Source organism: Diabrotica virgifera, chromosome 3 (genome assembly GCF_917563875.1).
Source record: "Diabrotica virgifera virgifera chromosome 3, PGI_DIABVI_V3a".
Taxonomy (NCBI): domain Eukaryota; kingdom Metazoa; phylum Arthropoda; class Insecta; order Coleoptera; family Chrysomelidae; genus Diabrotica; species Diabrotica virgifera.
The window spans coordinates 33,559,999-33,570,477 of NC_065445.1; the positions used below are offsets into that span (position 1 = coordinate 33,559,999).

General features: G+C 39.1%; 1 non-coding gene across 1 annotated transcript; it reads left to right on the forward strand.

Annotated features, from left to right (window-relative positions):
• Positions 1–4,103: 4,103 nt before the first annotated feature.
• Trnap-ggg (transfer RNA proline (anticodon GGG)) lies at positions 4,104–4,175 on the forward strand. Its single transcript has one exon. It is a non-coding gene; the product is annotated as a tRNA-Pro (tRNA).
• The last annotated feature ends 6,304 nt before the right edge of the window (positions 4,176–10,479 follow it).

The window sequence follows — 10,479 nt, forward strand, 5'->3', positions numbered from 1 at the left end:
AATCAATCAAGCCTTGCTACATTGTCTACAACGAAGAGTGATTGAAGTGGCAGTATATTCGATTGCATGCATTTTCCTGGCGGGCGCAACGTGAGAAGGTACAATGGGCATAATTCGAATCCGAATTGAGCCCTTGGGCAATTCTGCTCTCGTGTTGTTTCCTACCACAAAAGGTCTTGGCCCAGAATTATCAATTACCGTTCCGTAACCTGATTATGTCCCAAATGGCAATTAGAAAACGACAATGCCATGATGCGGGGCGCTATGTCTTCGTGTGACATAAGCAAGATGCACTTTACTTCGAATTAATTTTAGACGAAACTCCGGAAACATCTCCCTTAAGATTTTCTCATTGCTGAAAGCAATAGGGATTGATTGAAAATAGCTACATGCTTACCAGATTCAATTCTTTTGATTTGTTATATAGACCATAAATAATTACACTATAAAAATCAAATGTTAGGGTTGAATATAACATGTAAATTGTTCGCAAACTTTAATGTTTTGTAGATATTTTGTTATAAATTGTATCCCACACTCTATAAAGAGTAATAGACCAGGGCGCATGTGATAAAAATATTAGTAAATTTGGATGTTGAGAGGTGACTCATATTTTTTTGCAGAAATTGCTTGAAAATAACTCATATAATAATATTTGAGTTATCCTCTTTCTCAAAAAGGTCCGGAACATTGTTTAAATAATTTAAATAATTGTTTAAATATTTTCTTAGAAAATCTCATTGATATAGTGAGGCCTAGGAGGATCAGATGATATAGTAGAGGAAATGATTCCACTAAGATATTAAAACAATGAAATAGAGGTATCAAGGAGATGGGACATTCATATGATGGCCAACTGGTGGAGTCTTCAAAGGGACCGTCCATTTAAATCCTTTGCAAGAAAATCACATGATAAGAAAATTTTAGGTGACCCAAATAACATCTTTGTGCTGCGATGATGGTTAGGTTAGAGGAAAAGGTTCAGGTTCTTGGCAGGTATATTTAATTATTTTTGTAACTATATTATTTTACAAGAATATTGTTCTTTTCGTCCATGTATATATGTAGACCAGGGCGGATCTGTTTTGAGGTGGATGTGAGAGGTGACATTCGGATTCTTGCAGATAAAGTTGGGTGACAACTTCAATAATTATAATTGATAAATAAAATAAATTTCCTTGAAAACTTCCAATTATAATTGACTTATGCTCCTTCTCAAATATGCCCGGAACATTAACAAAAAAATTTAAATATTTAAAAATTTCGAAAAATATCGATTTTTTCTACTTTCATTGCTTATAACTTTAAAACTATTCAAAGTTTAAGTTAAAATTTTTTAAAACTGTCTGAACAAAAAGTAGACCATTAAGAAATTTTATAATTTTTAGCATATAAAGAGGTTCTCTACCTAACTAATACACTTTACAGAATTAAAATCGGATTATTTAAGCGGCCACAGCACTGTTTTAAACTTATAAACAATGTTTTGGCTTATAAACAAATACAGTGAAGACGTTTGAGTTGGAATAAATTCATTTTCTTGAGAATAGGCGACTCTGGAGATAAATCCCGAAACAAATCGATTTTAATTTTTAAATTATAATTCTTTGGCATAAATATCATACTAGTGACGTCATCCATCTGGGTGTGATGACGTAATCTAGATACTGGAATTAATTTAATTAAATTTTTTTTTCGATACAAACCCTGTATAAATTATTATGTTAATGTTTATATTAGTGAATACAAAATTGAATAGCCTTTCGATTGAGCTATCACACGGCACCTATTCTCATTTAAAAAATCATCGATTACGTCATCACACCCAGATGGATGACGTCACTAGTATGATATATTTACCAAAAAATTAGAATTTAAAAATAAAAATCGACCTGTTTCCGGATTTATCTCCAGAGACGCCTATTCTCGAGAAAATGAATGTATGCCAACTCAAACGTCCTCACTGTATTTGTTTATAAGCCAAAAAATTATTTATAACTTTAAAACAGCGCTGAGGCCGCCTAAATAATCCGATTTTAATTCTGTAAAGTGTATTAGATAGGTATAGAACCTCTTTATATGTAAAAAAATTGGCAAACTTCTAAATGGTGTACTTTTTCTTCAGAAAGTTTTTAAAAAATTTGAAATTTAAAAAAAATTAGATTGCAAAATTATTCTGCAAAATCTATCAGGACGATTTTAATGAAATTTCGTGAACGATTTAAGTATGTTGTAAGAATTTTCTAAGCAAGTTACGAAAGTTCTAAGTGCAACCAAATTGGTTGAAAAACATTGAATAAAAACAGTCTTATTTTTCCCCCTTATTTTGTATTTATTGCTATTTTGCAGAAAGGGTAATAATTTAGGGCATATTTAACCAGTCGTTTATCATACAAAATTCAATTATCTTTATTTTATTTCCCTACGACTTTGTTCCAAAATGAATAGTTTTAAAGTTATAAGCAAAGAAAGTAGAAAAAAATCGATGTTTTGTTGAAATTTTTAAATATTTTAATTTTTTTATTAATGTTCCGTGCATATTTAAGAAGGAGCATAAGTCAATTATTATTGTTGAAGTTGTCACCTAACTTTATCTGCAAAAATCCGAATGCTACATCGCACATCCAAAAATAGACGTTTTTTCACAGATTCGCCCTGGTCTGATGCTGATTTAAATTACCTGATATGTTTAAAATGATATCTGTTATCTCTTCTGTGAAATCGATCTGATGTAGCAATAGTCCAGATGGAGTCCAGTAGACCCAAATATATAGAAACAGTGAAAAACTTTTCGACATCAGATTGTGTGTTTATCAGTGTTTACCATATTTTCATTGTTTATTCATTTTAAAAAACGGCACTAGAGTTTAATTTTTGTTTTAAATATTTCTGTTTAAAATAAAAAAAAAACAAGAAACTTATGAAATATTATACGGTAATGGTTTCTTTAATACTCGCTAGCTCCAGTCCAAAGTTCCTCATCCATACTTAACACATAAACCACCCAAACGTTCAAGGAACATAATATATAATTTATGTAATATTCGAAGACTTTACAGTAACACACAATATTCCTGAGTTTCCGATTTCCATATCCAGGCAATTTCCTATCACTATCGAATGGTCAGAGCGAAACAATCATGCGGCGTGGCTTAAACAACAAAGGAAAATACAGAGACTGCGTCTTTAGGGACCTCACCAGTATTGGAAATTACCACCTGAGATTATACAGAGTGTGAACATCTTGTTTTCGTATTATATTAACATCTAAAATAGTTGTAATAGAGGACACCATATATTTCGATCATTATAACATTTGGAACAAATTCGAAGACAACATTTTTTACAGTTAACCTCCTTTCATTTTAATAATTTGTTGCTTCCACTGGACCAATAAATCAAATGTATGTTTATTACGGAACGGTAACTAGAATTTCCAATTTTCTTTAGCTTATTATTCAATAATATATTTTTTCATGATCATCATCACGATGACGATTATTTCAATTACAATCTTACTTACTACTGTAGCTTATAATAACTAAGAGATTACCCTACAATATATCTTATCTCAACTGCATTATATTATTACTTATTACTCAAACTAGTTCAAAAGGCTTTGGCTTCTTCAATCTTCTAGTTTTGTCCAGTAGTATTGAGGAGCTGGATTGCCTCAATTTTCTCGTGCCTATGAAGTCGTTGTTCATGACTTTCTGCCATCTTCTTGATGACTATATCCACAGTTTCTATTCTTAGTCCTTTATAATTTCCCCACTGTTTACACGTACCAAGGAGCATCTAAAATGTTTCTCAGTATTTTGTTTTGGAATCTTTGTACTATTGTTCTATTGCTTGATCTAGCACACCCCCTTAGTAGGCATCCACAAGTCGAAACCATAAATATTTTAAGTTATGTATGTATCAGTCCAAAAAATGTGGAAAGAATATATTAGTGTTTTTAGTAAATATATTTATTATAATTATTGTGTCTTTGGATTTGTCTTCCTCGGGAATAAGATAGTAAGTAATATTTAAAATATTTTTATACTTCACTTGATCTATTTGTCACTATGTCTGTAAATCTTGTAATTCGTAAAAACAAAGGTAGTATAGCTCAGTGGTAGAGCGTTCGACTGGGGATCGAGAGGTCCCCGGTTCGAATCCGTGTGTTTTCTATTTTTTTTTTATTTTTGGTATTGTTTTAATAGACATTTTTGGAAAATCGTAAGTAAAAATTAGTTTAATCTTTAAATAAAATACAAATAACCTGTTGAAAGTATATTTATTTCGTTATAATAATATATCATATAATAGAAGTATAACTTCTTACGTGCGTATAAAGTACACACACATTCTCTTTATTTTTTTTAATTTTTGGATTTTTGGAAAGTGGTAAGTATTAAAATTAGTTTAATAAAATAAAAATAAACTGTTTAAAGTATTTTATTTCGTTAAAATCATATAACAGAAATATAACTTCCTACGTGCTTACAAAGTAAGTACACACACATTCTTTTTTTCTCCTAAATACTAAAGAGGTTTATATCTCAGCTATAACTGTATTAACTATTCCTATCTGTCGGTTTTAGGTTTTTATTAGATTATGCCATGCCACATTGTTTGATTTGCTTGTCTAGATAATGTTTAGAAGAAATGCGTTCAATGTGCTTCCCCGTTTAGGATTTTGTCCTCTTCAGGGTTTGAGGTGAATGTATTGTGTTGGCAGCAAAGCAAACAGTCCGAAAACCACACCGGGGCAAGCGCCGTGTCCTGGTGTTCTTGGATCCTGGGTTTTGCCAGACGGTGTTGTCCAGAAGGCCAGAAGTCAACAGAGAAGAAAGTTTGATGGATTGTTGTTGGTTCCATAGACATTTACGTGTACTGTCCGTGCTTTGCTTTCGACCAAGCTCCCTAGAAACCATTGTACAACGACAGGCGAACCTGCGTCCCTCGTCGGCGGTCAGGAGGTGGCTTTGAGCGCAGCGTGGACAGTGAGCGTTCGAGTGGAGAAAATAGTTGCGGCTATTTTCTTGGGACGAACAGGTATAATTGTGCAATGAAGTTGGGAAACCGCAAAAAACCAACTTCTCCCTGTTCGGGGTAAGGAAGAGGAAATGTTAGAGGTGGGTACGGAAGGCTAACGGGGTAGCCTCAAGGATGTTTTCGTACTCTACCGGGAGTTCGTCAATGCATGTTTGCATTAGAGCGGACGGTACGTGAATCTTTTTGCGTTTGGGCTTTCGGTAGAGTACGTGGCCGGAAGATGAACAGGAACATTTGAGAGATTCTTGTGTGTCGGAAGGGGGGCCGTTGATTACTTTGATTGTGAAGTTCCTGTTCAGAGAGTTTATTCTCTCGGTGATTTTGGGGATGTTCGAGATGTTATGGATTTCGTTTGAGGGATATCGCCAGTGCTCATAGTTACATCTACGCAAGACTCTGCGCTCCGTCCTCAACAACCTCTCTTGTTTTTGTCTTGAGCAAAGAGAGTAGATACATGATTTGTACTCCATGACGGGTCGAATAAAGGTCTTGTAAGTGTGAATGAGAGTCTTCTTGTGTGTCTTGCCAATTTTTCCCGAGAGAGCGTTGAGAAGTCTGGCCCTGTTCCTTACCCTATCTAAAGTTGCCTTTAGATCTGCGTCCCAGTTGAGAGTCCTGGTAAACAGTACTCCCAAATAGTTCACAGTCGGGCTAACAACAAGCCTTTCTCCCAACAAACTCAGAGGATATTGGTCGTCTTCATTGCGAATGATTCTATTTGACACAGTAGGGGCGCGAAACACAATTGTTGTTGTTTTGTTCGCGTTGAGCGTGACTCTCCACTTACAACACCATTCGCCGACACCGTCCAACAGAGCCTGTGCTCTTCTGAAGAGGAGTCTTGGGTTGTATCGAGAGGTAGTTGAGAGCAGAGTCGTGTCGTCTGCATAGAGAAACAGCCGAGTACCTGGGATATTTTGGTTAGTGATGTCGCTGTTGTAGATGATGTACAACAGCGGCGCTAGGACTGAACCCTGGGGAACTCCAGCTTGTGGAGTGAAGGGGGTGGACTTTTGATCGCATATTTTCACTCTGACAGTACGGTTGTGGAGGTAGGAGTGTACAATTTTGGTAAATTGCAATGGAAGCCCGATGTCCAGAAGTTTCCGAACAAGCCCGTCGTGCCAGACCTGGTCGAAAGCCTTCTGCACATCCAGAAATGTGGCTATGGCGATAGAACCATCGTTGATGGTTTGAGTGACTTTGGTAGTGAAATCTATTAATGCATGTTTGGTAGATTTACCTGACTGGAATCCATATTGGAATTTTGGTATGATATTGTGGTTTTCGAGAAAGTTATTGAGCCTCTCCTTTAGGATTAGCTCAAGAACTTTACCCAGAGTATTGATTAATGAAATTGGTCTGTAGGATTCCACGTCGGTTGGGGGTTTGCCTTTTTTCAAAAGCATGATGGTGTTGGCCACTTTCCAAGGAGTAGGAAAATGGCTGTTTTTGAGACATGCATTGAATATTTTAGTTAGAAGAGGGATGATACTCTCTGGAAGTTTTTTGAGGCACCTTCGGTTGATGCCATCAGGTCCGGGAGCGCTGTTTTTGCCGATTTGGCAAAAGCTCTCCGTTTCCCTGTCTGTGAGGGGGTCCATGATAGGATCATAGACTGGAATGTGGTGGTTGAGAGTAACATTTACAATGTATTCTGTGTTGAATTTAAATATGCGATCAAAGTTCGGGTTATCTGGCGTTTGAAAATTGTTTTGAAGCGAATTTTTGAATGCTTCGGCTTTCCCTTCTGGGGAATTGACTATGTGATTGTTGACCAACAGATGAGATGGTTGAGATAATTTTTGTTTTGTTAGGACTTTGAATTTTTGCCAGAATTTACCTCCGTCTCTGTAGTCCAGTTCTGAGGTAGTCTCTTCCCACCGGCGAGCCGTTAGGACAGATATCTCCCTCTTTATCCTGGCACAGATTCGGTTGTACTCTGTTTTGATTAGTGGGTTTCTGTTGGCCTTGTATTGACGTAGAAGACGTCGTTTTTGTTGAATTTTGGCAATGATGTATTGTGGAAGTGCCGGTGATGTATAAGTTATTTGTTTGAGTGGAATTGCGTGCGTGATCGCCTCAGTGATGAGGTTCTCGATATTGGTTGCACTGGTGTCGATACTATCGTTAGTATCGAGTTCGCCTAACATTGGGAGATTTTGTGTGATGAAGTTTTGGAATTCAGTCCAGTTAGCGTGACGATAGTCTCTTATAGATCTTGGAGGGTTTGGTTGTTTTGGAGTGAGAATGTTGGTGTCGACAAGAAGAGGTACGTGGTCTGACGTTATCGAATCGCCTATGTGGCATCTATCCCCGAACCGATCCAGAATGTTACTAGTAACTAGGATGTGGTCGATAATAGAGGCCCCATTGGCGTTCAAAAACGTGAATTCAGTGTTGGTGATTCTTGAAATGGGAAGGTCTAGTAGATAATCCGTGAGGCGGATGCCTTCTGGGTTTTGATGGTGATCACCAAACTGTGTATGTCTACAATTTAGGTCACCCATCAACACAGCCTTGCCGAGCCTCGAAAAGTACTCTAGCAAATGCCTGTTGAGTGGTTGACCCGGGTGTTTGTAGTAAGAGACTATCGTGAGGGTTTCGTTGTTGGGGATGTGCACGTCAATTGCCAGGAAGTCCACATCAGGTGGACGAAAATTTTGTGGGAATGTGTGTGTGTTGTGCGGTATTCCGTGTTTCACGAGAATACCATTCCCACGTGAAACCTGACAGCGGCTTCGATGGATGATCGAATATCCTGCGAAGTGTGGATCGTTTTTCGACAGAGTATCTGTGAGTGCGAGGATCTGGATGTTATGCTTCGACAGGATATTCTTGATGAGGGGTCTCTTTTTGGAGAGACCCTGACAGTTGACTGTGCCTAGGGTGAAATCCATAAAGGGAGGGTGTTTAGTGGTTGGAGCGGAATGTCACCGTGACATTGCTCCCGTACCCGTGGACCACTGTCGAGTGGTCGTAGACTTGGCTAATCAGATTAGCCGTGATTGCAGCGATATGCTCACGAAGTTCAGGCAACAAGTTAAGCAACAGAGCGGTCTGAATAGACAAGATGTTTTTTGTTTCTGTAGGGAGTTCGAAAGGGGGGAATGATCTTTCGATCGTAAGTGGCTGAATTTCATGTTGGGCGGAGGGGATGGTGTGTCTTTGAGGACACTTGTTGGAATATGCGGGGTGGTCACCGCCGCAATTCGGGCATTTTGGTTCCTGCTGTTTGGTGCAGGCGCTGGATTTATGGTTGCCGCCGCAGTGGGGGCAGACGAATGCTTTTTGTGGGCATTCGTCGATCGAATGTCCGTTGATGCAGCATTTGCTGCAATATTTTGGAGTGGGTATTGTAGGGTCGGAGCCATGAGGGAGTTCGGCATTATAGATCTCGCCATCTAGAGTTATGCCTCGGCTCAGTGCTGACGTGAACTTTTCCAAGGATTTGGTCACCACCTTGATCACTTTGGAGTCCTTGCCTGTTTTATAGGATTTGACTCTCCACAGTCTTTCGACTGGGAATTGCTGTTCTGTGAGCAAGTCGGTGACCTCCTGCTCGGAGTAATCCACGTCGATTCCAGTTATGCAGAGGAGATAGGTGGGCTCTTTTGCGGAAGTGTTTGCATTTCTGCTACGGCTATGGACCGTAACCATGGTTTGGCCAGTTGCTGTGTGGATTGCTTTCTCGATATCCCCTGCATTTATAGGATTAAAAAGTCGAAGATGTGCGATTCCATGTGAGAGGACTTTGCAAGAGTGAATTTTGTTGGACAAAAGAGTGGTGGCATTTATTTGCCGAAAGAAGGTACGTTTGTTACAAAGATCTTTTGGGAGATCTTTGATTAGATATTCGGACAGTGTGGGATCGTTTATGGCGTTGATGACGTTTTGATTTCTGGCTTGGGTTTTGGGGCGTGGATTGGCTGCGGCATTGGCGTAAGACATTTGTCTTATTTGTCTTCTTTGGAAGACGAAATCGTTCGGTTCAGGATTGTTTTCAGTGCTGATGGTTGCTTGTGGTTGAGAAGAGGGTTGCTGTTGAGAAGATTGTTGTTTCGGTTGTTTGGGTGCTTGCTTAGACGGTTGAGTTGGGACTTTGGGTATGGCACCGTGAATATTCCGAGCGCTCTGTCGCTGAGGACCAGCCTGTGCTGGTGTTCTTAGAGGCGGAAAATCATTAGCATATCGCTGCAGAAGGGGGTTGGAGGCGTCGTCCTGCTCGATGCGAAGGTAGGCCTCGCGATACTTGTTGCGGACGATTTCCATCTCCGCGCTAAGCGTCTCGAGGTCTAGCTCCGCCGTGAGCCGGTTGTAACCTCTGGCTGGGGGTACAGTGCCTTCCTGATGTAAGGAAGAGAACTGGTTGGCAGTAGTGGTGGCTGTAGTGGTGGTGGTGGTGGTGGCAACGCTTGTCGAGGTCGTCGTCCGAGGACGAAGCGACCGGGTGGAGCTGACTGACCTTACAGAAGAAGGCATTACAAATGGGTGAGGATGCAAGTCGAGCGATCGGAGGGCACCTCAGCCTCAAGGTGTTCTGGGGGGTAAACCCCAGGGATAAAGGTGGCTTGTCCACCCCTCCGTGCTTTTCCGGCGTAAGACAGTGACTATAATTACCTGATGGGTGCAGTTTACCCTGCTGCTGGTGGGTCCCTCGTTGAAAGCCTTTATCGCAGTTAGTTTGGCCCCCTTACTCGCACTTGTTCTTGTAACCGTATGTGAACACTAGGTAGAGTTCGGGGCGAGCGAACTCGCTCGAGCCCAGGGCCAGAGTATTCCTCTGAAACCCAGTAATCCGTCTACCTTTTTGGTTTACACGGCCAAGCGTCGTTGGTTTTTCACGCTGGTTCCAAACTAATAGCTTAGGGCTAACCGTGCGCCGCTTCTTCAGCACTTGGTGCTCTCAGGCTTCTCGCTGTTCGTCGGTAAGAGTGGGGTGTGCACGCAGTGACCTTACTCTTCGACGTCCGGGGTAATTTATTAGATTATAAATTCTTGACGCTTTTTATACATGTTCCCTTAGTTTAAAATTTTTTAATAAAATATGCGATATGTTTAAATTTAAAACTTTTGCTCTTGTAATAAGGTATAAATTCAAAGGTTAATTAACTACTGTACGAGATTATAAAAGCTTGAATAAATTTTTTATGAACTACTTAGAAGTTAGTCTACGAGTAGTAGCAGTCAGGCTTTTATTAATTAAACTTTTTTTGATCAGAGTTACCTAATGGATGCCACATACCGTGTTTTCTCTAATAAATTATAATTTTATGTTCGGTTTTAAATCCTACAAACTGAAAGTTATAAAAATTTCAATTGATATAAATTATGGTCAACATGAAGTTTACCTCTGATGTAAAATAAAGTAATTTAAAAAATTGTCGCTTAAAATATTAAATTGTAATATTTTATTCATTAGATTGGGCTGTATTG